The sequence below is a fragment of the Anastrepha ludens genome, chromosome 2, assembly GCF_028408465.1.
Source record: "Anastrepha ludens isolate Willacy chromosome 2, idAnaLude1.1, whole genome shotgun sequence".
Classification (NCBI taxonomy): Eukaryota; Metazoa; Arthropoda; class Insecta; order Diptera; family Tephritidae; genus Anastrepha; species Anastrepha ludens.
The window spans coordinates 79,342,326-79,367,831 of record NC_071498.1 but is presented as its reverse complement, the minus strand read 5'-3'; the positions used below and the strand labels follow the sequence as shown (position 1 = coordinate 79,367,831).

At 36.5% G+C, this 25,506-nt stretch overlaps 1 protein-coding gene across 1 annotated transcript in view; it reads right to left on the bottom strand.

Moving 5' to 3' along the window:
- The window catches only part of LOC128871934 (homeotic protein Sex combs reduced), an 89,323-nt gene extending 83,349 nt beyond the window's left edge, over positions 1-5,974 (bottom strand). The window contains exon 1 of the mRNA XM_054114121.1: positions 4,433-5,974. The gene's annotated coding sequence lies outside the window, so the exon portion shown is untranslated. The remainder of the gene's footprint in view (positions 1-4,432) is intronic.
- Positions 5,975-25,506: the final 19,532 nt, after the last annotated feature.

Sequence of the window (25,506 nt, the reverse complement as noted above, 5' to 3'; positions counted from 1 at the left end):
GTAGCCGATTGACACTTTTGTCAGCAGCAAACGCAGACAATGTAATAATGAGGTGCTTGAGCTTTGCGGCGGCCTAGAAATAGTGCAGCGACCGAAATCGATTCGGAATAGATGCAAAAGCTTCAGCGCTGAATATGCGATATTTGCTCGTGATAGCAGAGGAAGGACAAACCCTGCTTTACGTTAGCGTCCGTTTTGTCCGCCGGCTAGCCCGAGGAAGTAACGACTGGCGCGCTTTGTTAAACTCGGGTAAAATCGCTTTGGCGTTGCTGCGCCATTCATGAAGAAGAAAAAGAAGTAAAGAAATTGATTTATTTGGAATATATGAATTAACTAATGGACGGGACTTTGAATGCTTTAAAAAACAAGTTCCTTAGGTTTCGAAGAATCATTACGTGGTATAAGATAAAGTCCCAAAAATTTTATGTTTGCTAAGAACTATGTACTGAATGCTCTGATTTGCATAGGATGTTTTGTACTTTGAAGCTTACATATGTATGTCTATAAAACGGGCGTATTAAAAACAAAATTGTGTTAAAAAATTATAAAATAAATTTTTACCCTGCAACAAATAAAAAAAACTCAACTAATAGTAGTATTGTATTTTTGCTACATTTGCGCAAAATAAATCATCCAATTTCATCTTTGAATAACTTTTTTCTTAAATAAAAAAAATATATTGAGAGACGGAAATCTTTATTTTGACCTTTAATCGCTCCATTATTTACACAATTATTGGGCTCCATACTGCCGCTGACTTGTTCACAAGTGTCAATTATGATGGACGCACGACGCCATTTGCAAAAATTATGAATCTTCCGATAGGGTGATTAATTTGCGACGCCTTGTATAACATTTTTTTTTGTCACTGTGTATTAATCAAATTTATTAATTAATTCCTCTTACTAATATATTAAAATTTGCGCCTGGTTGCTTTGAATTTGCTTAAAGGCTTCTAGAAAAATAAGTGGCCATGTCTCGGCATCTTTCTCGAGTACTAAGGCTTCTCAATTTTCTGATTTTTCTCGCCTCGAAAATCCTTTAAATCTATCATAGCCTGTCTTCCATTTGAAAAATTAAATATTTATTTATTAAATACAGGTTAATAAGTCCATGTAACATCAAAGAGTGGAAAATCTTGTTACTAAATCCTCCTAATTAAAATGCTATTCCTTAAATGGAAATGTCTTTAATTCCGAACATCTGTTCAAAATTTGTGTGAATAAGTCGGAAATTTATTGGATTATTGGAACTCGATAATAATTTCTGGTTTTTCTTCAAAAACAAAAACAAAAAATACTACATATATACTCGTAGGTTATTAAAGTAATAATGATTCCAATATATCTACTCTACCGGTTTCCAGCAATCGCTTTCGTTCAACCTCTAACAACCTCCGAAATTTAAGCACTTAAAATTATCCGAATGTTAGGCACATTTTCTTAAACCTATTCTGGCTTCTTTATCGCCGAAATTGACAAGGAAAACTTTACTAATTTTATCCGCCGCAGGCGTCGCTGGTGTAATTGAATAGAAATGTCAAACTTTGGTTACGAGAATTTAATGAAAATTTATTCTAGACGAAAAATTTAAATACCATTTTAAGAAGCTTTGTGGAAATGAGCGCGTTGCCAAGATAAATATGTGCGAAGATTTTTGTACTTTCTTAGCCCACATTAGTTTTAATCGCTCCTTAAGAAATTTCAATAATGCTATAACCAACAACAAAATTAGTTTTTTTCCGTATTAAAAAAAAATTAAAACTATAAAATAAGCAACTAAAAGAACGGTATATGTATTAATTTCTTTGATACTAAGTTATTGCAATAGATATTTCAGTTCACATATCCCGACGAGTTGGTTCCACAGCTCAAAACCTTTTGTTTTAGGTCCAATTTAAATATTTTCTATTTTAGCGCCAGATTCTCGTCAACAGATTCACAGCTTTTAAGCAAAAAAAGAGATTTTAGCGATGGAAAAGTAGCTGGAATCAGAATTTTAACTAAATATATCACCTGTCAAAACAGTCTGCCGAAGAAATATACTAAGGATGGGGATTTTCAGGGATTTTTTAACCTGGTGTCGAAAACATCGTTAAAATTTATTTAGAGGTTTTGGCGTTGGAGTTTCAGCGATAGCGTATGCTGGAATCCGGATCGATACGTTATAAAGCTAAGATGCCAACCCACAAAAAAGTTTAGTTCTGAAATATCGAAACCAGAATCAGAATCTTATTAAGAAATACTTGTTGAGCTGACGTCACATTTCATCATGGAGTATTGTTTAAATTTGTTTGTTTGAAAGATGCCATTTTAAATAGAAATATTTATGATTTTAGTATTATTTTTTATTCTCTTGGTATTTTCTTTAATAAAAAGTAATCGCTTCGAATTTCTCAGAATTGCTAGGAATATTTAAAAGTTCAAAAGTCCTATATCGCGCGTATTGATTCGAAAGGAGCTGCAAGGCGGTTTGGTGTTAATATACGCTAAACCGACTAGAAATTTTGGTAAGGAGGTGATTAGGCGCAAATAAGGCAGATCGCATTCCAAATTTGCGCCTCATAAGGCAACCAAACTAGGCCCAAGTCCCGAAAGGTATCGCCACACATCTGCCTCATTAGGCACATGTTCGAAAAACCGAACTTCGGTAATACTGCGGATGCCCTTCTACAAAACAGTTAGGGATTCCAATGTATGTATGCCTAAGTGAGACACTGCCACAGATTTTCGTGACCACAACCAAATTTGGCATTGTTCTGGCATGCCAATCTTTGGCTTGCCTAACGTGGGCCTGGTAAGGTAATAGTGAGGCGTGCCTCAGTAAGGCCTGCCTAATTCGAGCCTAACTGATTCTTCGGCATGCCTCACTGTAATTCTAGTCGGGATTATGTTTGTATAGCAAAAAAGGATAGGGTTATTGCACCGGATTGTGGCGAAATGTGATGTGCTATGCGAAATCTGGCCAAACGGTGTCATCGACGTTTACATCAGTGCCATAGACACAAATATTCACAGTTCGAAAGTTATGCTCTGTTTTTGATGGGATTATTTCATCTACATACAGTGTGACCAGATAGCATCCTTGACTATGTTCCAGCAGCCGTCAAAATATTCAGTAAGGTTTGAAGATTCATTATGCATTGTTCCACGTTTGCCGAACGTGGGAAAATTATTAAAAAATATTATCAATTTTCAGTAATAAATACCTAACGTGAAGAAAACAAATTCTCCGACGCGGCCCATTCTTCGCGCAACGGCTATGTAAAGATTATTAGAGACAAATGCACAAGACTGACGGTTTTGTGCGGCTTATGGCATTGCGGCATAATTGGACCCTATTTCTTTCGAAATGAGGAAAGGAACCGTGACCGTTAATGGGCTTGATATAGAGGGATTGCCAGAGCTCGGAAACGTCGATATATCTAAGCTGTAGTTTCATGAATACGGTTTTATATGACATAAAATGTTGAATGAGTGTAGCTTGAAAATAAAGCACCGCTGAGTGTTTTTTTATTTATTTATTTTTCTTAACGAGGGTTAATTTAAGTTTTATAATTTAATTTAAATGAAAAGTTAATTTAATTCTTAGCAGTAAGTGGTAATTTGTTGTTCGTTTATTTTCTTTATTTAATATATGCAAAATAGCAAAATATTGTTTTATAATAAGGGGATCATTAGCTGTCGGGCGTAATTTTTTCCCTATAATTCTTATCTGGTCACTTTATATTATGAGCTTCTGAAACTAGATGAACCATAACAATTAAAAAAAAACTGAGTTAACCGAACAAGACACTCGAATTTGAGGTCATACCCTACACATTCCCTTCATGAAACCTTAGATATGCCGGTTAATGGTTGTTTCTGAACCTTGAACAAGAATAGTCAAAAAAATGACTTATTTCGCGGATTAATGAAAAAGCAGGTAATGCTTTCGACAAGTAGCTCCTAAAATGGGCTGAAAGCTTAAAGGGAGTAGTAACTAACTGTGGTGTGCCCCCTATATTTAACATTATACTATTTAAAATCCAAGCGGTGCATATCTATTTAAACTAAAAAAGAACAAAATAAGCAAAACTAAGTTCAAGCCGAAATATCCTCTATTAAAGAAACTAAGGCCAAAACAGTTAGACAAGAAGTGATCAACAGTTGCTTGTGCAGAAAAGTTGTCTTCACCTACATTATTAGCTGAATGTAAAACTAATGGTTACGCTTTTTCCAACTCCATAAAATCTTTGCGATTCCAGCGTTAGGGAAATATAATATAGTGCATAAAAAATGCATAAATTACATCCTTTTTGTGTTCTTTTAGTCTTTGTCCGATCGTTTTTAGCGAAATTTGATTAACTCAAAGTCTTAAGTCTTACTAGAAATGCAAGATGGACTGGTTTTGAATAAGTATCTACAGGTATAGGATTTAAAATTGAACTCACCTATGACAATTTATTGTTCATTTGTAGATGTGGTGAATTCAAATTAAGAAGTTCGTTTGTATATGTACTATATCCTTTTTCTTTTCTTTCTAAATCTTATAAACGTATTCGTTTGCAGTAATTCTCACTGAAGTTTTTGCACCAGGCTCAATGTTTGATACACATTCATATGACTGTAAACAACACAGATAAAATAACAATAATCTGTTAATAACAATAACAGCTCAATAAAACGCGTACAGCCATAAATCAAAAGTGGCCGTCGCACAGTCCACTGAATGCCGCCACCGACGCCCCTGCTGCTGCTGCTGCGGCAGGTTGTAATTTTCCAACAGTTGCACTGTAACGTCTACGGTAGTTATGCAGGAAAACCGGGTAGCTGATTGTTCATACCCGATACCCGCAGATGCTTTGTACAATATTTTTGCCTTCAGCCCAGATGCCGGCCGACGATAAAATGCCTAGCTAAGTAAAGAAGGCAAAAATAGTTCGATGACGACGTATGGTTAGATCCCGCCGGTGGATGGTGAACTTTAATGAACTGCGTTGAGTTGCATTGAACTTGAGTTCATTTGGTTGATCGGTCAATGTGGCATACAATTGTGCGCTGCTGCGCTCGAGCTCAACAATGCTCTCGATCTCATAAATTTTCTAAATAATGACAATGTTGACAAGTTTTACTTTTATTTATTTTTGTTTGTCTGTATTTTTCATTTATGCTCGCTCTTCCATAATTATTTTGTTAGTTGAATATATATAGCTGCCTTTAAAATAGAACAAATTGTTTTGAGTTTTGATAGTGGCCAGCTTGGTATTGTAAATTTAGCGAAATACAACAAATTGGCTATTACAAAAGGTGATTGCACACATAAGCAAAATACTTGTACTCTTAGGGTAGTGTTCGATAATACAACATTTCTCGTTGGTTTTGTAGTTATTGGAGTTTTTCTTGATGTTTTAAGTTTTTTTTTGATTGCACAGAAGTTCGAATCGTATGTACCTCACCTCACGTTTATTTAGCTTTTACACTTAATTCTATTTATTCTTCAATGGTAGTATTTAATTTTAGCCTAAGCAACACTTTATTTTCAATCACCTTTTTATTTAATTTATCTTTTCTTCCTAAAAATGTAAACATCGTTGGCCTACAAGCATTCTCGCGCGCTGTTGCACATACAATTTATGAGTAGCCATCAACGGCAATGCGAATTTAAATCGCCATCAGTTAAATACTAAACACTTTGCTAACAATTCATCATTTATTATCAGCGCGCAAGACGTTGGTGCACCTTGCACACCATCAGTCTTCCTATTTGCTACTTCACTTTACTTTGCTTAAGGAATTTAATAACGCGTTTCAAATTTTTCTGTTGCCAACTGGTTAAATTAATGAATGTGCTGGTGATCACTTTGATACTAATCGGACCGTACGGTTTAGTTAGTTTGATTAAACTTGGAATTGGTAAAACCCGCGAATACGTGCTCAAAGCGCCAATGTTTCTGTTTGACTACTTGGACATAATTCAAATCACAAATATCTGAGCATCAATAAAAAACTCTACCGCTGCTACGCCACTAGCAACGTCGCGCACAATCGAAAACGCACACATCCATTGATATTTATGAGTATATTATATATGTATGTATGTATGAAAGTACACAGTGTGCGCGTATATTGTCTCATCCGCGAGCTACCGCTGATATCCAATTGTAACAACGAGCACGCCAGTGGGTACTGAGTACAAGTATGAAAACAAGAGGTGTATAAGGGAGCGGGTCTTTGGAGGGGGTTCCGTTGAATAAAATAAAAATGCATTACATTTATAAAACCACCAGAGAGCAGAAAAAATACTAGCAAAAAAGTTGAAATCGAAAAAATAAAGAAAACCGAAGAAAAATTCGAACAGTCGGAGACGAATGTCCGACCCTCTATTGCAACCACATACAAGAAGAAGACAACAACATTGAAGCGCTGCCGCCAATGCTAACCGGCAATTCCTGCTGCCTCGCATGGTACCTCGACCATTGCTGCTCACTCGTACGAGCACAACGAGCTGCCTAGGCAATGGCTTCGGCCTATAGGTATACCAGCTGCATGGTGTGTGTATGAGTGTGCGTATGTGAGGTATGTGGTGAGCAACATTCGCCTCAATTGAAATGATTATAACTTTTTTTTGCCCTTTGTTTGAATGCATATGTGTGTGGCTAACAAATGCTGAAAAACCAGAATTGTTTTATGTGTTTTTTTTTCGAATGAAGAGTGCAAATACATATTTAGCGCTGAGTACGAATGAGAGAAAATTGGGTTCGATTCTTCGAAGTTATATTTGCCTCTCTGCGGTTTGTAGGGAGCTACATGTGTACACTCATATGAATGGTGTTTGATATTTGTTAAGAATTCGTTATGAGATATGTACTTGGTGTTGGTTTTCTCTTCGAATTCAGAACTTTCGAACATTACACACATTCTGTACATGTTTTATTCTTATTGTTCATGCATGCGACGTATACGTATACGTATAGGATTACTAAGCACATGCTTAAGTGTGAGTTACCTGATGGTGTGCGTTTGAACAAGATCACATTTAATACTTCGATACACACTAATAATAATTCTCCGCGAATGGCCTGTGAAGACTCCGAAAGGAACTGCTTCTTATCAATTAAATTATTTTCTGGAAGCTTTTGTTTCCAATTTGATGTTGTGGGACTCTTGTTCTTTAATGTGAAATTTTCAAGCACCTTTTTTTTTTCTTCTCAAATCAGGGGCTAAAAGTAGTCGTGTGAAATTGAATTGAATTTATCACATACATACATATATGCAGTTCGACAATAGTATAATGTTGTTATTTTCACAATATTGGAATTCTACAAGTTTCCATAAGAAAGTATTATAATTTATGGTGAATTCATTTTATAAATATGCATTTAATTACGGCGAAATTCCTTCGAATGAGATTCATGCGCTTAAAATTGCTGCTTGTTCTAAATAGGACCGCACTTTGAACTAAATAATTTTAACTAATTAATTTAAGTATGCAAATTTATCACTAGATTTGCTAGGTTACTTTGGGTTGACTGTGACAAAGGCGCCCTCCGCCAAAGCTCTTCATACCTTAAATAATGGAGGGGTATTATTATACAAATACATGCATATATAAATACATACATACATACATACATACATATGTATGTAAACGTGATAAGAAGTATAGAAAATTATGAGCGAAATTATTAAGTCAGCAACATTAAGAATAGAGAATTGAAGCAGGAAAAAACGTATTTATTCTTTTCAACAAGTAGAACCAGTTTTATTTAAATATTTTTTTGTTAAAGTTCTAAAAATCGCTTGGCCATAGATGCCATTCTTAAACCAAGGCACGAAAAGTAATTTTTCGCAACTCAGTAGACAATGGCAAACCTTTCAATGCATTTGTAAAGACTTCTCCTTAAACGCTTATCAGCAATTTGGAGTCAACATGGAATTGAAGCTGCCTTAGTTTGTTAATCACTTAAGCGCACACTATAAGTTGAGCGAGAATCGTCGTTGCCTATTATTATCACTGTCAAACCCAACAATTCACAACTATTCGTTCCACAGACGCGCCTTCTGTGCAGTGAATTTTTTTCGAATAAACTGCTGCAGAATAGGAAAGCTGACAAAAGCTGAAATATTTTACTGAAGCACCACACATCGGAAATTAGATGAGTTTGAGTTAATTCAAATAAACTAAAGCAGCGTTTTTAAATTATTAAACTGATTTTGTGATTTATTAAAAATACGAAATAATTGTTAACTTTTTTTACATTTCACACAGCATACCTTGCTAAATTTTAGTTCTTCTTTCTAGACACGAAAATTCAGCCAAATACAATGTTTCACACTTAAAGTGTTTCTCATTTATTCCGCAAGTAGGTTTTAAAGATATGTTGTATATAGCACTATTTTCATTGTTGATATTTATGTTAATCTTATTAGATATGTCCAATAGTAGGAAATATTCACGGCTAGAAAACGCACTCAGCGTTTAGTGAAAAAAAAATGAATAGCGTGTCTGGCACCGACCGACGAAACGACGCACGCCACCAAAAACGCTTAATCGGCAATCAACGCAATCGAATAGCGCGCAAGCTCCCCGTTCGAAATCCGCGTAGGAATTGAGCAGCAATTCTACAAGTCGCCAAAAGCGCCAAATCTATACGTGCACTTGTACAATCAGCGTTGCACCAAAGAGCACGTCTGTCAGTTGGGTTGGCAATGAATGGCGTGGAGTTTCGAAAATCGTAAATCACTGCGCCGCTATGCTGGGTCCACATTGGTGCGAGCGAGTCGGAAAGCTCCAATGGAAATTCGAAAATATTGCCTTTGCAGTTACGCTTGCGGTAGACTCCGCCTACTGAGTTTGATTTAAGAGGCAAAGGTGGAAAAAAGCCAATGGCGAGGGCAACACTACGATTGGTGTGAGTGAGAAGGTTTGATGATTCCTCGGACGTTGTTGTTGCAGTGTTACATGGGTTTGTCCGAATGGGGTTGGAAAACAGGTAGTTCTTGCAAGCAGACAGACTATGAATGAGAAGAGTTCAGTGGTAGAATTTTCCTGCTTCCTGGCAGAAAAGCTGGCGTGGTAGTACCAACGTTGCTGGAAAATTAGCCTACGCTGCTGTTGTAGCTGAACAAATGGAGGAGTCGTTGTTTGTGCACGACATTAAAGTGCCAGCAACAGTGGGAGCATCAAACAAGATTAGTACTGCTTTGAATGGAAACAATTGTGATGATGATGTTCCTCAATGAGAGCTCTTGAATATCATGATGAGTATGATTGGGAGCGTCTGCGGCTACGTGGCATTGTAATGTTTCTAGTATCTGTATTCGATAGCTGCCATTATTGCGTTAAATCACCGTCATATTATTACTTTCCATTATAATTTTATAAAGGCAATAATTTCCATTTTTATTGGCCACAACTCGCTTACCAAACTTTCATGCGTAGATGTTTGAAATCTAAAGATACTATAATTTTTAGTAAACAAAACATTAATAATAACGATAATATGTTCAAAAGTTCACGTCTGAAAGCAAATGCGACTAAACATATTTTGCATAAGTACTAGATAATTTACATACGTAAATATGTAAATAGGTATGCAAGCGAGTGCCACATAACGTTTTAATTTATTTACATGATGATATTCCGCTATTTTGGCGAATCACCTATTAATTTATTTAAATTTATTTAGATTCGAAAATATGTAGCGCGGTTTTGATTTAAAATATTTTATCTTTGTGTAATTGTGATTGAATTTTGTGTGAGGGTCGACGAATGAACCCAAACAAAGTGCGAGAAAAAAATAAAAACAGTGCAGAAATGTGTTTTGCAATAGTTTGAGCGTAAGTTATTGTTATTTGTTTCATGAGGTGTGTTTATATTCATATATGCTTAGTTCCTGGACTAGTATTAATTATTCAAAACTCTTTTTAAACATAATATTTTTTTCGTTTTTTTCCTGAGAAGTTAAACACAATTTATTATTTTCCCTTCATAGCTGAGTGTTGTTATGTGTGACTGTCATTCACTTGATTCCAAATTCGATGCTCGCTGGGGCGATGCTGCGACAAATCTGTCATGAAGAAGCTTTCACCAAAATTACCCGTTGTTCGTAGGCTTCAAAAAGTACTACCAAATTATTTGAAGGTATTTAGAAAATATAATTCGTGTATATGAATTGGGCGAATTTTGTTCTTTTTCTGATTAAATATTGCACAAAAAGATTTTTTTCATGGAAGCATAACTCAACTATAATTATACCTATACACCATATGAATAGTATTTATAATAAATCAATCTAAATTTGTATTAAAAGTGATGCAAAATAAATAATTTATTTTGCAAAATTAATCACCCACTATTGTTTTAGAATATCTTTTTACTGCTTTTGAGTGATGGAAATCTTTATTTACACTATTACGCACTTATTGCTTTGTCTTTTTCTATGCTGCTTATTTTTGCGCCACCTAGTATATATCGGGTGTTTTTTTAAGTGCTTGGGAACTTAAACTAATAATACAAAATAGAAATATTGTTGGAATGATTATTTCATTATAATCCGGTAGACCATTCTTATTCGAGTAGGCGTAGAAAGAGCATTCTCGATTTATTAATCTAATTTGTTTTTCAAATATTGGAAATTGAATAAAATTAAATAAAAATAAAAAAAAACAAAAAAACAGTGCGGTCACGTTAGAACAGTCGCTTGTGTAGTATTTTGTGTCAATCTGAAATAACACTCGATCAAGTGTAATTTTTACGTGCCAAGGTGCCACCAATTTTTAATTCAAACTCTCTTTATAACACCGGTTAAAAACTAATTTGCTTATTTGTGACAAAGCACTATGGAAGAAGACCCCGAAAGGGGCAGAAGTAACTACTTCGCCATCTTAGGCGAAGAACCAAAAACTAAACGAAAAGCCTACAATGTCAGCAATCACTCTGACTTTCCAGCGTTAAAATCTATCAAACCCGCAAGTACCCAACAAAACTTATCATGCCCAGAATTTTTATTAATAAAAAGCAAAACAGAGAAATCAATTAAAGCCTACAATATTTTCGCAGTCAACAAAGCACTAGAATCGATAACAACTGAAAAACCATTAGAAATATCATTTACTAAAGAAGGAGACTTACTTATTCTGGTTAAAACTCAACAACAGGTGAATAAATTCCTTAAAGCAACACAATTATCAAATATTTGCAATATATCTATCTCTCTTCACCCAACGCTCAATATCTCAAAAGGTGTAATATACTCCGGAGTATTAAAAGATTTAAGCGAAGATGAATTCGTAGAAGGTTTGAATCAGCAAGGTTCAGTAGAATGCAAAAAAATCAAAAAATACATAGATGGAAAACTCACCAATACCCCTCTGCACATCGTTATTAGGAAATTATAGAGTAGAATGGGGTAAGATAGGTATGGGGGCACAATAGGTAGGTGGGGTTTTCGTCGCACTGTTTTTGCAGAGGTCACTCGTCTTATGTGAATTGAATACGTGGTGGGGAACAACGTTCGCGACTGTCATTTCGGCCGTCACCATTAATTAGTTATCCTAGTTCTGGCGTCGTTTAGTTTTTTGTGAGCTTTTCTCCGACATAGCATTTTTTTTATTCTACGGTGCAGTGCATTTAATGTATGTAAATATTTGTCAGGTGAGTTTTATTGTACGTAGAAAATAATGCTGGACACGAGTAATGTGTTAGTTTTTTGATATTTTTGTTTTAAAAAAAAATATCGACACTAACATAAAACATGTGCTTGGGGGCACTATAGGTCAGCCGTCTGGGGGCATTATAGGTCACTACTTTTAATTGAATAAAATGAATTTTAATTGTTTTTGCAGCAAAATGGTGCGTAATTGTGTGCGAAAAACGCCGAAACGAAGTGAAGAGGACGTGAAAAATGCAAACGCGGAAGTCCGAGATGGCGCTAGTGTTCGATCAGCCTCTAAACAATTTAAAATTCCGTTCGAAACATTACGTGCTCGCGTGACGAATTAAAGAAAAATTCCTAACTTTTATAACATGTGCAATGCTCATACTCTATAAATAAAAGTTAAAACGTTACTTTCCAAGCCATGTACATTGTTCTTTTCCCCTCACATATAGTGACCTATCGTGCCCCCCGATTTTAAAATATCGAAAAAAAGTACCTTTGTCTTATTGAATGCAGCTTCCAAAATATTTAGCCAAACATAAGTCAGTATAACCAAAATGTTAGCAGATAAATAACCTTTCAAAATCTTGCTGATTTTTCAAAATCAATGCAAAAACACCGTAGCAAGAGCTCTCCAAAAAATAATGACCTATCTTACCCCATTCTACTCTACTCTACTAAACATATATTCACCACCAAACGAGCAATTTGCTGAGCATAATTTACACGAACTCACTTCTCAAATAAATGGACCTATGCTAATTGTAGGTGATTTAAATGCTTGGAGGCCGTTATGGGGATCTCCAAGGTTTAACAATAAGGGCAAAAATGTCACCAAATTTATTGAAAATACTAACCTCATCATCTTAAACGACAAAAGTCCTACCCATTGGTCCACTCACTTTACACTCACACACATTGATATTTCCATGTGCACTCCACCACAAAACATTGCATCCAGCTGGAAAGTGAACGAGGAACTTTGTGGGAGTGAGCATTTTCCTATCAGCATGACACTATTTAACATGACGTCAAACACGACATACCACACTCCCAAAAAATTTATATTAAAAAATGCAAACTGGGCCCAATACCAAATGCGCTTGACAAACAACCTGGAAAACTTGAGAATCGATTCAATGAATCCAAACAAAGCCGCTGCGATCCTTACCAAAAAAATTAAGCAAAGCGCATACAATCCAATTCCTATGTCTACCCATAAGAAAAGAAAATATTCAACATATTGGTGGAATGATACCTTGCATGATCTTAGAAAAAAAAAGCAAGACCTATTCATGGCATTTATTTTTTGAATATGATATCCCGCATATGTCCACCGCGACTACGAGTTACATGGCCCATTCGATCAGTCCATTACATCCAAAAGCTCAAATGGAAAAAGAGCTGTATGAACTTCGTGAACAGATTTATTTTTTTTTCAAAGTAAATTTAAACAATTTGGAAGTGCTGTTCTGGCGTTAAACGATTCATGATGGCTTACTGAAAAGTAATGTCAACACAGTTTGCCATTCTTAGCAGTCAGACATTTTTATTAGTAGGCACCAACCTGCTATTGGAACATCCTTAGCTGTCGCTCAAATTTATGAAATAATAAATATTTTGTCTTCAGAATACTTGCTTAAGTTTGAAAGTTATTTGCAAAATAAAGGCTTTACTAACTGTACCTTACGCACCTGTCGAGCTGGGTTTCTGGATCAGCAATCATCCAAATAGTCTCTATCAAAAAATAATCGAGAATTTGGGCACACACAATTCGTTTTATTTCCTCATCAAATTAAATCTTAATTGTAAATCGTATAGAGTACTGCAAAGTTGTAAAAAGCGATAGCCCGAAATTCAAGGCAACCATGGCGATGATAAGAATAATGATTCGCGCTCAAAAATTGCTGGTATACTCAATTGATACTAACAGTAGACAGCCTAAAGTGAAGATTTCAAAAAAGGAACTTAGACATTCACGAATCGTCATCACTTGAATTTGGAAATTATGCGTTTGGAACTACGCACTTGATCGGATACCTTTTATTTGTATGTTATATGTGCAACACAAAAAAAAAAATCTAAAATCAATCAATAAAATTTATTATACTCAAAACTCTTAGTCTCAAGGAATGCCTGCTAAATAGCCAATGATCGGTTATACATGCGACGGCCTTCGATACATCCTCTCTTGAGAGGCTAAGCAGTTCCTTTGTCTTTTTCTTGTTTATTTGCGGCCATAGTAACCTAGCGGTTAGGCATATGTCTTCACATCTCCACGCCACTAGTATCATTTAGGGCTGCCCGGCATTCCTGTGCAACCTTTGTTCTTAGTATAGCCGCATTCATTGGCTTGCGTATTTAGATACGTTGCCGCTTTTTTTAGAGCCTCTGCCTGATAGACGCCGCAATAGTCTGGTAGTCGAACAGATAATTCCCGTCTTAATTCCTTCTAAAATACTCCATAGCCAACCTTATCGTCTAGTTTGGAATCATCTGTATAATAGTTTAATTCCCTTTCTCTATGGCTTTGTTGTTTGCCACTCTCTTCTTGACGCCTTGTTCATCTTGAAAGTCTGTCGAAGATGAGTCTAGAAATACAATAGAATAGTTTACTTCTTGTTTGTGACTATTCATAGGCGTGACCAAACAACCCGTCTTTCCATAGCGCCATACTTTAAGTCTAAGCGCCAAGGCGTCAGCCATATTTGAATTATTAAGCCAATTTTCTGAATTTGATTTTAATAAAATTAAGTGCTAATATATGGAGGTATATAACACGATGGCTGAAAAGTCTCGGGCCTAACAAAGAACACAAAATTAGCTTTATTCATTAATGCAATTTCCATCAAGAACAAAGCAGCCATTCCAGCGTCCCTCTACGATTTCAATACCTCTTTTGTAGAACGATTTATCTTTTGCCTCAAAATAGGCATCGGTTTCAGCGACATCCATCATTCGAGCGAAATGTCTTACCGGCGAGATTTTTTTAGGTGTGGGAACTGCCAGTAGTTCCTGGCAGCCAAATCTGGCGAGTACGGTGGATTTGGAAGCAATTCGACGATTGGTGTCTCTACGACCACGTTTAAAGTCAACAAACCATCGTTTTATTGTCGTTTTTGATTGAGCGGAGTCTCCATAATTCTTTTCAAGCCATTGCTTCGCTTGAACGGTATTTTTCCCCATCAAGAAGCAGTGTAAAATTAAAAGACGAAATACTTTTTAATCCATTCTTTGAAAATAACAAAAGTATCGCCAACCTTAGCACAATAACTCACGAACTAATGAATAGAAAGGTGAGTGCAATAAAACTGGTGCCATCTATGTGTTAGACCCTGGTCTCATTATTTTTTCGCATAGAAAATAAAACATACACATATCTAAGCAATATTTCTTCTCTAGTTTTCCGGTCCCCGAACGGCAGCTAGTCTTATTGAGAGTATACTGCTTAACAGAAATGCACTCGCAAGTTTGAAAATATAGGTTGGGTCATGTAAAATTTGCTTTTTGAATCGGCTATGAAAAAAAAACTAATCAATGTTGTTTCAAACTTTTTCTTTTATTTTGAAGATTGAACATTGCCATTTATGAATGAAGAATAATATAGTTCAAATGACTGCCACGACTGGCTTTACAGTAGGTTATTCGATCAACCCAATTTTTAAGCACATTTTCCGATTGCTTGGGCCCCAATTTCATGAATGGCAACTTCGATTTCGTGTTTTAAAGCATCAATCGTCTCTGGATGGTTCGCATAGCATTTGTCCTTAACGGCTCACCACAAAAAATAATCCAACGGGCTTAAATCACAGCTCCGAGGCGACCAATTGATATCGGAATTTCGGCTGATTATTCGGTTTTCAAAAACGGTAGCCAAAAGTTCGAGTGTAACTTTGGCAGTGTGACAAGTTGCACCGTCCTGTTGAAACCAAATGTCGTCCATGTCATCCTCTTCAATTTTTGGAAACAAAAACTCGTTGAGCATGTAACGGTAACGCTCGCCATTTACTCCAACCGCGGAAGAAGAAGAAGACTCACTACTTTGGAAATAGGTTTTCAATATTTCCCAATTTTGTTGAAGCGTATAGCGTCCCATTTCGTAAATGTCAAGCCTTTAAGTAAATTATGAACACATTTCACATGTCATTTGTGTTATCATTCTCAAAAAAATAGGTGGTTCAAAAAGCAAACACTATATGACCCACCCTGTAGCTTGCAAGCACCGCTTTTGACTGCATATGCAAGTATGAAGTAGTTTCTCTTTAGGCGAAGAGAATCTATTCACCATTACTTCCCCATGATATTCGCCTAACTGTATTGCAAATAAAATCGGATGATGGCAATATACCATGAGACGTTTCCTGGATTATTCGAGATAAAAGTTCCGTGGATGAGTATAACTCATTGCGGTGATCACTGGTCACTGGGTGATCGGCACTCATGCGGAGAAGCTTGTAATTCCGTACAACCCCCATGCAGAAGCTGTGGGGATCTTGCAGAGAAAGAGACTGTGGAACACTTTCTCTGCAAATGTCCGGCTCTGGCGGCTAGGCGCTTGAGATTCCTCAGCGTCCCCTTTGGTGATGACTTGATGAAATTCTCCAGCCTAGATCCCTTTTCTCTCCTCCGCTACATCAACAGCACTGGATGGCTGTAGACGGTTTTATCTTCTCCCTTAATCCTTTCACAGGTAGTGGTCCACATTATGGTATCAAAACGGCACGTAAGTGCTACTTGTAGTGTACCTGGGGTACTCTTGCCATCTTACCTACCTACCTACCTACCGAGTTATGCTTTGTACTCACGGCACGTAGTTCGTTCTCTAGGTAATTCGCAAATTACTCTCTTTCGACGCATTCATAATCCATGGTTGCACCTCTCCTTCTTGTTCTTTGCTTTTTATTATTATTTGATGTGAAAATTCTAGATCGAGAAAAAGGAACAATTTATAAAAAAGTCTTCAACTCATCCGAAAACAATTTGTAAAGCAAAGTTCATGAGCGCGCTGCTGGTCTATCTCCCAGAAGAATATAGATCGATTCGAAATTATGTGTAATATGATATTTTATAAAAATATTCATAAGTGCATATAAACTAAAACGACTAAGGATAAAAGAACTAATTTTCTTCCATGTTATAGTATCTGAGGTTAATGATAACTCCATAGTTGTTAGAAGTTGCCGTTGCTTCAATGCGGCAATGGAAGTAGAACAGTTCCTAAGAAAAAATTTAGTCTCCTCCTCAATTCTTCAGCTGTTCAGAAACCTCCATGACGTAATAATTTTTACAAAATATAGTTTTTGCTTTCATTATTAAAATTTAAGCTTTTCTGGTTATTACTCTACGTTTGTTCATTTTGTTTCGGTTTACATTTTCGGTTTGATTTGATTGATCTAATTTTGATAAATTTCCTATAAAGATAGGAAAGACTACGATTTTTTCATAATTCACAAAGTAATTGGGATTGAATTATTTACAAATGAGAAATTCACTCTCTAAATCTTGTTTGGGGGATTACGTAAGTGGAAGGGCAATTAGGAAGTTAATTACTAATGGGAGAGCGAGTCACGTGCTTTGGGAGCATAGCATAGCATAGCCCGCTTCTGGCTTTTAGATCATATTATGCAAATATAAGCAGCAGTTATGAAGTACAATGCGCCGTAAAATTAATCACCCTATCGGAAGATCTATAGTTTTTGTAAATGGTGTTGTAGATCAATCAGATTTGACACTTATGAACTAAGCGCCTGCAGTATACAAACCCACAAGCAATGGAGCGCGTCAAGGTCAAAATAAAGATTTCCATCACTCGAAGCCTTTTTTTTTATTTAGTAAAAAGTTTTTCAAAACAAAATTGGGTGATTAATATTTGAATGTTTTACACGATTTTGAAATAACTCGGTTCATCAATACATTTTTACAGGAAATTTTCGAATCTCCCGTCCGGGAGCGATCTATAGTTGTGAAATTGATTTTTATTCCTAACTTAATCTTTGTATGAGGTATATAGATTATTATTATTAGAAGGCCATTACGCACTGCGACCAGAGCTGATCTATTGTGAAAGGCCCATTTTTGTAACCCTAGAGTTTTAGACTTTTTAAAAATTTTAGCACAATTTTGGATTTGTTGTTCCAAAGATTGCATGGAGATACTACGATATCACCAAGGTCTCTGAAGTCTCTGTCTGCCCAACGCAGGACATTCACAAAGCACATGTTCTGAGCTTTCTATGTCCATTTCGCAAAAGCGGCAGACATTGGTCTCAGATAGACCAATATTATTTAGATGATACCTCAGGCTGCAGTGACCTGTAAGATATCCTGTTAAAAGACGCAGATCTACTTTGTTTAGTGAGGGAATCTTGTCAGATATTCCTTTGTTGGGACTTAGGAATAGTTTGGCTTGACGCTGACCGGCACAGTTTAGCTAGTGTGCAGCAAGTTTTCTTTTTTCCCATTCCCTAAGGAATTCATTAATGTTTCCTTTTGTGAGTCCACAGAAAGGCTCAGGACCAGTAGGTTGCATATTTGCTCCTTGTTTTGCAAGGTCATCATTGAGGTTCCCTATTGTGTTGAGAGGGTTTAGGCAATCATTTACCAATTTGGAGGTGATAGTTGTTGATAGAAGGGCTTTTAGAGCCGCTTGGCTATCTGAAAGTATGTAGATGTGAGTACCTCTCATTTTCCTGCTAAGGCATTCTCTCACACATATTTCGATGGCATGTATTTCTGCCTGGAATATTGTTGGATAGAGTCCCATCGGAATCGATTTTTTGAATTTAGACCCATTGATTCCTGCCCCTGTTCTACCATTTTCCAATTTGGACCCATCAGTAAACCATAGCTGGGAGCCAGGTTTGAAAGTGATAGAGTTAGTTCTCCAGTCTGTTCGTTCATTAATTATAACTTGGAAGTTTCTGAAGAGTATTGGTTTGGGTGATAGTATATCATCCCTATGAAGAATGGGACTATGTAGGAAGTCTTCCAAGATTTTTAAATGTCCTTTCATATCCCCACTTTTAAGTTCAGATATACCTTTTAATCTTAAGGCACTCGAGCGAGCTTCCCTTTCAATTAGAATTGGAAGCGGTGGTATGTTCAGGAGCACACCCAATGCATCCGTGGGACATGTTTTCATAGCCCCTGTAATACCAAACATATCAGGCGATGCAGTTTGTTTAATTCCCTTACTGCTTTCCTTTGCTTGACCTTGGGCCAGCAGGCTAAGCATGCATAAGTGACTATGGGTTTCACAACTGTGGTGAATGTCCAGAAGGTCATTGTAGGGTTTAGTCCCCATGTCTTACCAAAAAGCCTTGTGCAGGCAAAGAATGCCCTTGTGGCTTTTGAAGTAACTCTCTCAATATGGGAATTCCACGTAAGCGTTTTGTCAAGACCGACGCCAAGATAGTTCGCTTCTGTCGAGAGTTGAAGTGTTGTTCCATTAAGGGTCGGACATTTGAGATTTATGTTCCTTCTCCTAGTAAACGGTACAAGTGTTGTTTTGGATGGGTTGATGGAGAGCCCTTTTTCCGTGCACCATTTGTTTATTATTGTAAGGGCTTGCTGCATGCGATCCGAAATGGTTTCCTCATGCCAGCCTAATACATAAACTACTAGGTCGTCAGCGATGCCCTGAGTGGGAAATCCTAATATAGGTTATTCAGTTTGTGGAGAAGTTCATCTATGACTAGAGTCCACAAAAGAGGAGAGAGTATGCCTCTTGTGGCTTTAATAGATTTGATTGTTCCTCCTAGTTCGGTGCTGATCGTCCTAGATTTCAGAATGGATATTATCCATCTAGTAATGGGTTCAGGTACCTCCTTTAGATATAGGGCATTATAGATTGCCTCATAGGAAGTGTTATCAAAACCCCTGATATGTCAATAAATGCACATAGAGCTATCTGTTTGGATTCAATAGCCTTTTCAATAACTGTTACCAGGCCGTGTATTGAAGTCTCAGTGGATTTTCCCTGTTGATAGGCAAATTGAAGTCGATGCAGTATGAAGTTAGCTAGATTGTTTTCCCTAATATACTGATAAACTATCTTTTCCATTGTTTTAAGGGAAAATGAGCTGAGACTAATTGGTCTGTAGGATTTAGGCAATTGTTCGGGGTTTTCCCCTACCTTGGGAATAAATACAACCTTAATACTTCCTATTTAGAGTCCTAGAGGAATATCTTAAATTGAAACAAGACATATTTTTGCAGCTGCTTCTATTATATTAAATATATTTACTATATTTCTTTTTTTTTCATTTGCAAACTATTCTAAGAACAATAAGCTTTAAAATGTATAAATATACATATCTATACAAGCACAAGCAAGATGTTGGCAGCAGCAGCTCTTCTGAATAGCATTTGGGTACGGTCCATATACCTAACATTGCCGTCATCGGTGCACATGTGGCGCATGCGCAACAAGAGATCGGCAGAGCTTAAAAGATTTCTTTGTTGCAAGTGCGATGAAGTTGGGGGAAAAAGAGAGCGCAACGACATTTTTCAATTAAACAAATAAATTAAGAACAAGGGGTACGGCCAAGTTGGCGATCAAAGCAGCAAATAAGAACTTAAAAAAATTGGAATAAGACCATTCGTTGTTGGATGCCAGCAAACTGTGGTAGCCGTTGCTTACAGTATGAACATTATCAGGCACATTGACAGCCCTAGCACTAGCACTAGCAACAACAGCAGCAGTGATATCGCCAAGAGTAAGTAACAGCAATGAAATAAGTTCAACAAGGATTGTAATTTTGCAGCAGCTAAAAGAACAGACAGACCTCTTTCAGTGGCATGCGATGAGTGGTTTATATGCAAGTATCGATGCTGTTGAAAAGAGTGCTGTGTTGCGTAGAAGCTATTTGTGTCTGTATTTGCTCACCAATGCATTCGTATCTGCCGTTTTTTGGCATCAAAGTTAGCGCAGGTTAAAATGCGTTCAATACGCTAAAGAGCGGGACTAACTTGCAATTTAGTTTGTTTTAGAATCTTCAATAATCAGTTTTAAAAACACAAAAGTGTGAGCAGATACTCGTACATACATACATTTTTTTTTCTTATTTCTCAGTAATTTTATTATGTATAATATTAATATAAAATCTAATTTAGATAAAATAAAAGGGGTTTGATTTGCTGTGGAAAATGTCTAGCAGCTTTCACTTGCGCATACGATTAATGTTACATAAAAAAGAAATGACAAAGTTTGGACGAAATCGAAATTTACATGCTCCATGTTTGTAGTCAAGTGGCATAGTTAAGTTACCTTAGGTTACGGTGGTTGCTACTCTTCATAAGAGTACAGAGGGACTTACTTAGGCCTAGATACCTATTTTGATAAAACTAGTTCCAGTTAAAGTTTTCCCTCTAATTCTCAATTATAGTGAAACCACTTCGTCTTGCGGATAGATGATAAAATACTGTGGATGACTGTGGATTCCAAGTCTGCTTGACACTCAAATAGATAAGAGTTTAAAGTGCGGTAGTTATAACCGTATACTATTTTTTGAGATATCTAAATTTTTAGTACTCGCCCTATTGCTTTGTTAGCTCTATGCGAAACCACTTTTGTTTAGAAGTGCGCGGTCTCGTCCCTATTTTAAGTAAAACTTTTTTCAAAATTATCCAATTTTAACTCTTAATCAATTTTATTAAAAACAATAAATAATAATTACTGCATAGAGCAACAGATGAACGGTGCATGAATACATGTTTAAAGTTGTCTCCAATATCAATTCTAAACATAAGAAAAAATGTATACCGAGCTTCGCTAAATACATTTTTACCCAAGTTATTCAAATATTCACTGGAAGGTGCAAGATATCGAGTTTTCAGTTACCGTGTGGAGCTGAAGTAACACTAAGCCCGTCGAATGAAGCCAAGTACTTTGGCAGAATTCTGGACTCAAAGCTTTCTTGGAAAAGGAACCCTGAGGAAAGGATGAATAAAGCTTTTAATGCCCTCTTTATCTGTTAGGGGACATTTGGCAAAAAATGGGGCCTGAAACCGTATATCAACCACTGGACTTACAATATAATCATCAGAGCCATTTTGTGTGCAGACACAATCCTACTTAAAGTATCCCATAAAAGTCCAACGATTAGCTTGTGCACGAATATCAGGTGCGCTCCTACATATTCACCCATTGATAAATATGTGTGTTAAAGGTAGAGCAACCAAATCTGCTTCCAGGATTAAAGCAGCAGGATTTGCTAAAAGAAAACATGTACGGTTATGCAATAGTTCCAGTATCTGTGGAACATTTGCAAGATGCATCGAAAACAGACTATCTGGTTCCCAGGGTAGATCTGTACAAATACTATAAAATACGAATACCCGAGAAAGGCTTGGTAGACCTGGCCGGCTCAAAGATGGACAATGACCATGAATCGGGAGTGTACTTGGAATAATTATCTTTAAATTGCTGGTTTAGTTTCTCACTCAGACTAGATGAGCGTCGATTCTTCCAAGCAGAGATCTACGCTATAGTCAAAGTAGCAAAAACTATGAGACTAATGGACTTACCTCCGGCAAACCTTACCATTTTTGTTGGTAGTCAAGCAGCGATCAAGGCACTGGCCTCAGCTCGCATCATTTCAAGATGTGTGAAAGAATGCAGAATAGGGCGGGTCGATTTAAAAATCGCCCACTGCTCTGTGAAAATCATATTGTAGGGATCAAAATAAGAAACTTTGCCGAAGGAACCACACCTCTGAAAGGAATTCTGATGTCCCTCATTTCAAAATATCACCATTTTTGGCCTTTACATGAAAGAATCAGCTAAATGGCTATGTTTTTTCTTTATTTTTATTTATTTACGGCGGCCGCCGTAGCCGAATGGGTTGGTGCGTGATTACCATTCGGAATTCACAGAGAGGTCTTTGTTTCGAATCTCGGTGAGAGCAAAATTAATAAAAACATTTTTCTAATAGCGGTCGCCCCTCGGCAGACAATGGCAAACCTCCGAGTGTATTTCTGCCATGAAAAAGCTCCTCATAAAAATATCTGCCGTTCGGAGTCGGCTTGAAGCTGTAGGCCCCTCCGTTTGTGGAAAAACATCAAGACGCACACCACAAATAGGAGGAGGAGCTCGGCCAAACACCTAACAGAAGTGTACGCGCCAATTATTTATTTATTTATTTATATACTTAATTAAAAACCAAAAATATTTCGACATTAAACTTTTGATGCATGATTGCAAAATTTAATTTAATTCAGCTTTTCGAACAGGTGGTACTTCCCTTCAAAAAGTATCCCATTTTTCAATCCTGGTTAGGAACAAGCTGTGTGCAAAGATTCATGCAAATCCGTTCAGTCGTTTTTGCTTAATTGAGTCACAATCATCCAAACTTACAAACTCACAAACATACAAACTTTCACATTCATAAGGGGATTGGTCGCAAATTTTTAAATCTCAAAATAGTTATTAAATACCTCATTTAAATTAAATGTGAATATTTCAATTGGAGATTTGTCAATATCTTAACATCAATCTTTCTGCAAATTTGACCACAACATCGATTCATGAAGCGCAATGACTATTTTTTATTTTCTATTTACTTGTATTATTCAATGTATTTTGATTTTGTTCTCTGTAAATATACAGACTTTTCTTACCTTTCTGTTTTTATTGCTAAAATTTGATATTTTGATGTTGAATCAAATTGATATTTTTTATGAATGATAAGGATGGTCTTGCTATATCAATTTTTTGCTTTTACTTCTTCGACGGGATTTGTACCAGCAGCCAACGTATTAATTAAATGTGCAAAATAGCAAATCTATGTGCATATATGTATACCCAATATAGATTTTATTGCAGCGGGGCGGAAGTGGTCACAAACCCTCTTTAAAAATAAATTTCGTATAAAATTTTCTTGTATCGGTCAGTCCATAAGTTCGTGCATATTTTACCAACAATTTCACTTTTGACGATTTTTTCATACAAGAAATTATTCGCGGAATATAACGGAACTATTTATACTTTCTTTGATATATTGTGCATTCAGCAAGTAATTTTAATCGCGGATAGAAGCACAGTGTTGTTAAAAAATAAAATGGAATCTTCGAACGCGTATAAGAGGCATATTTTGTATTTTTTTTATAAAAGTGGTAAAAATGCAAAAACCGCTGCTGCAGAAATAAACACTGTTCACGGAGAGGATACCGTGTGTGTAAGGACTGCGCAAAAATGGTTTTCAAAATTCCGAAGTGGTAACGAAGACGTGGTCGTCCTGAAGTCTTTAACTCCGACGCCTTGCTCGCACTCGTGGAAGCTGAGCCAAATTAGACAGTTGAAATGATAGCTCAGAGGTTAAATTCATCGCATGAAACAGTTCACAGGCACCTGGTTCAGTTGAGAAAGGTTTCAAAGCTGGGAAAATGGGTTCCGCATAGACTTTCCGTCGCCAACCTTCAACAGAGAGTGAATGTGTGTTCTCAGCTGCAGCAACGGCTTGAAAATGAAAGTGTTTTGAACCGTATCGTTACTGGTGATGAAAAATGGGTCCTTTGCAATAATCCTCTTCGCAAACGCTAATGGTTAGATAAAGATGAAACACCAGAACCGACCCTTAGAGATGGCCTTCACTCCAAGAAGGTTCTCCTGTCTATTTGGTGGGATATGGCCGGTATTGTTTATTATGAACTTCTGGAACCAAACCAGACGATAACTGTTAATTATTATTCCCATCAGCTATGAAACCTGAATGAGGTACTTAAAAAAAAATCGACCGTCTTTAGTGAATAGACGCAAAGTTTTGTTTCACCACGACAACGCAAGACCTCATACCGCAAGGCAAGCTGAACGAGCTAATGGGAACGGATGGGAGCTAATGCCACATCCACCATACTCTCCGGATATTGCACCTTGTGATTATCACATTTTCCGTGGACTTTAATGCCATATGAGTAACAAGAACTACTTCTCAAAAGAAGCTATAAAAAGGGATATCGAAGCGTATTTTGGCTCCAAGGACAAAAAATCTTTTGAGCAGGGAATTAAAAATTTGCCCAAACGTTGGCAAGACATTGTAAATAATGAAGGAAAATATACTTTTGATTAATAAATACTTTAAACATCTTTTTTTATTAATTTTAAACCACCTTTAAAAAACGCATGAACTTCTGGATTGCCTGATATTATATGACCCAAATGTTTGCAATTTATTTGTCCTCTTTTCAACCTTACATCTCAAGATGATTACCTATTTAATGCAGGCTTTAGATGCGTTTTTTCTTACATTTATTTGCCACCTGTTGACACAAAAAGTTTCGGGCAAATGTGATCTGGTTACGGTGCCTATATTCTAATTCTGATAGCAGCGGAGAAAATGTGTGCTAGTTAGAACAGAATTTAGTCTTAAGACACATGGAATATGTAATACATCGAGGTTTTTGGGTGGCATTTCTCCTCCAGAAGTATTCTTAAAATCGTATAATATCAAGAAACTAGCGTTATAAACTTGAAGTTGATTAATTAAGGGAGAAATCTGTTTTTTTTTTTAATTAACGATACATTTGAATGGTTTTATTTACAAACAATAATTATTTGGACCAGTGGTGGATCCACGGGGGGTTTTCGGGTCCGGACATTTTTGTCCAATTTCTAAAACGGCTACGAGTGTCTCTTGAAGTTTTTTTTGTGCTGAAAACGAATTTGATCTTGAAAATGCTCCAGCACGTCAGGACTTTTGGCAATTTGTGGTTAAATAGTCAAGAAATGCCGATTTTGGACATCTTTATGAATTTTTTTTGAGTAAGGTAAATTTTTTTTTTATTTTCCACAACGGAATCGCAAAGTAATACTCTGTAGCTTTAAAATCAATTTTTTAAAAGACTTCTAGGATGAATGAAAAGAAAGTT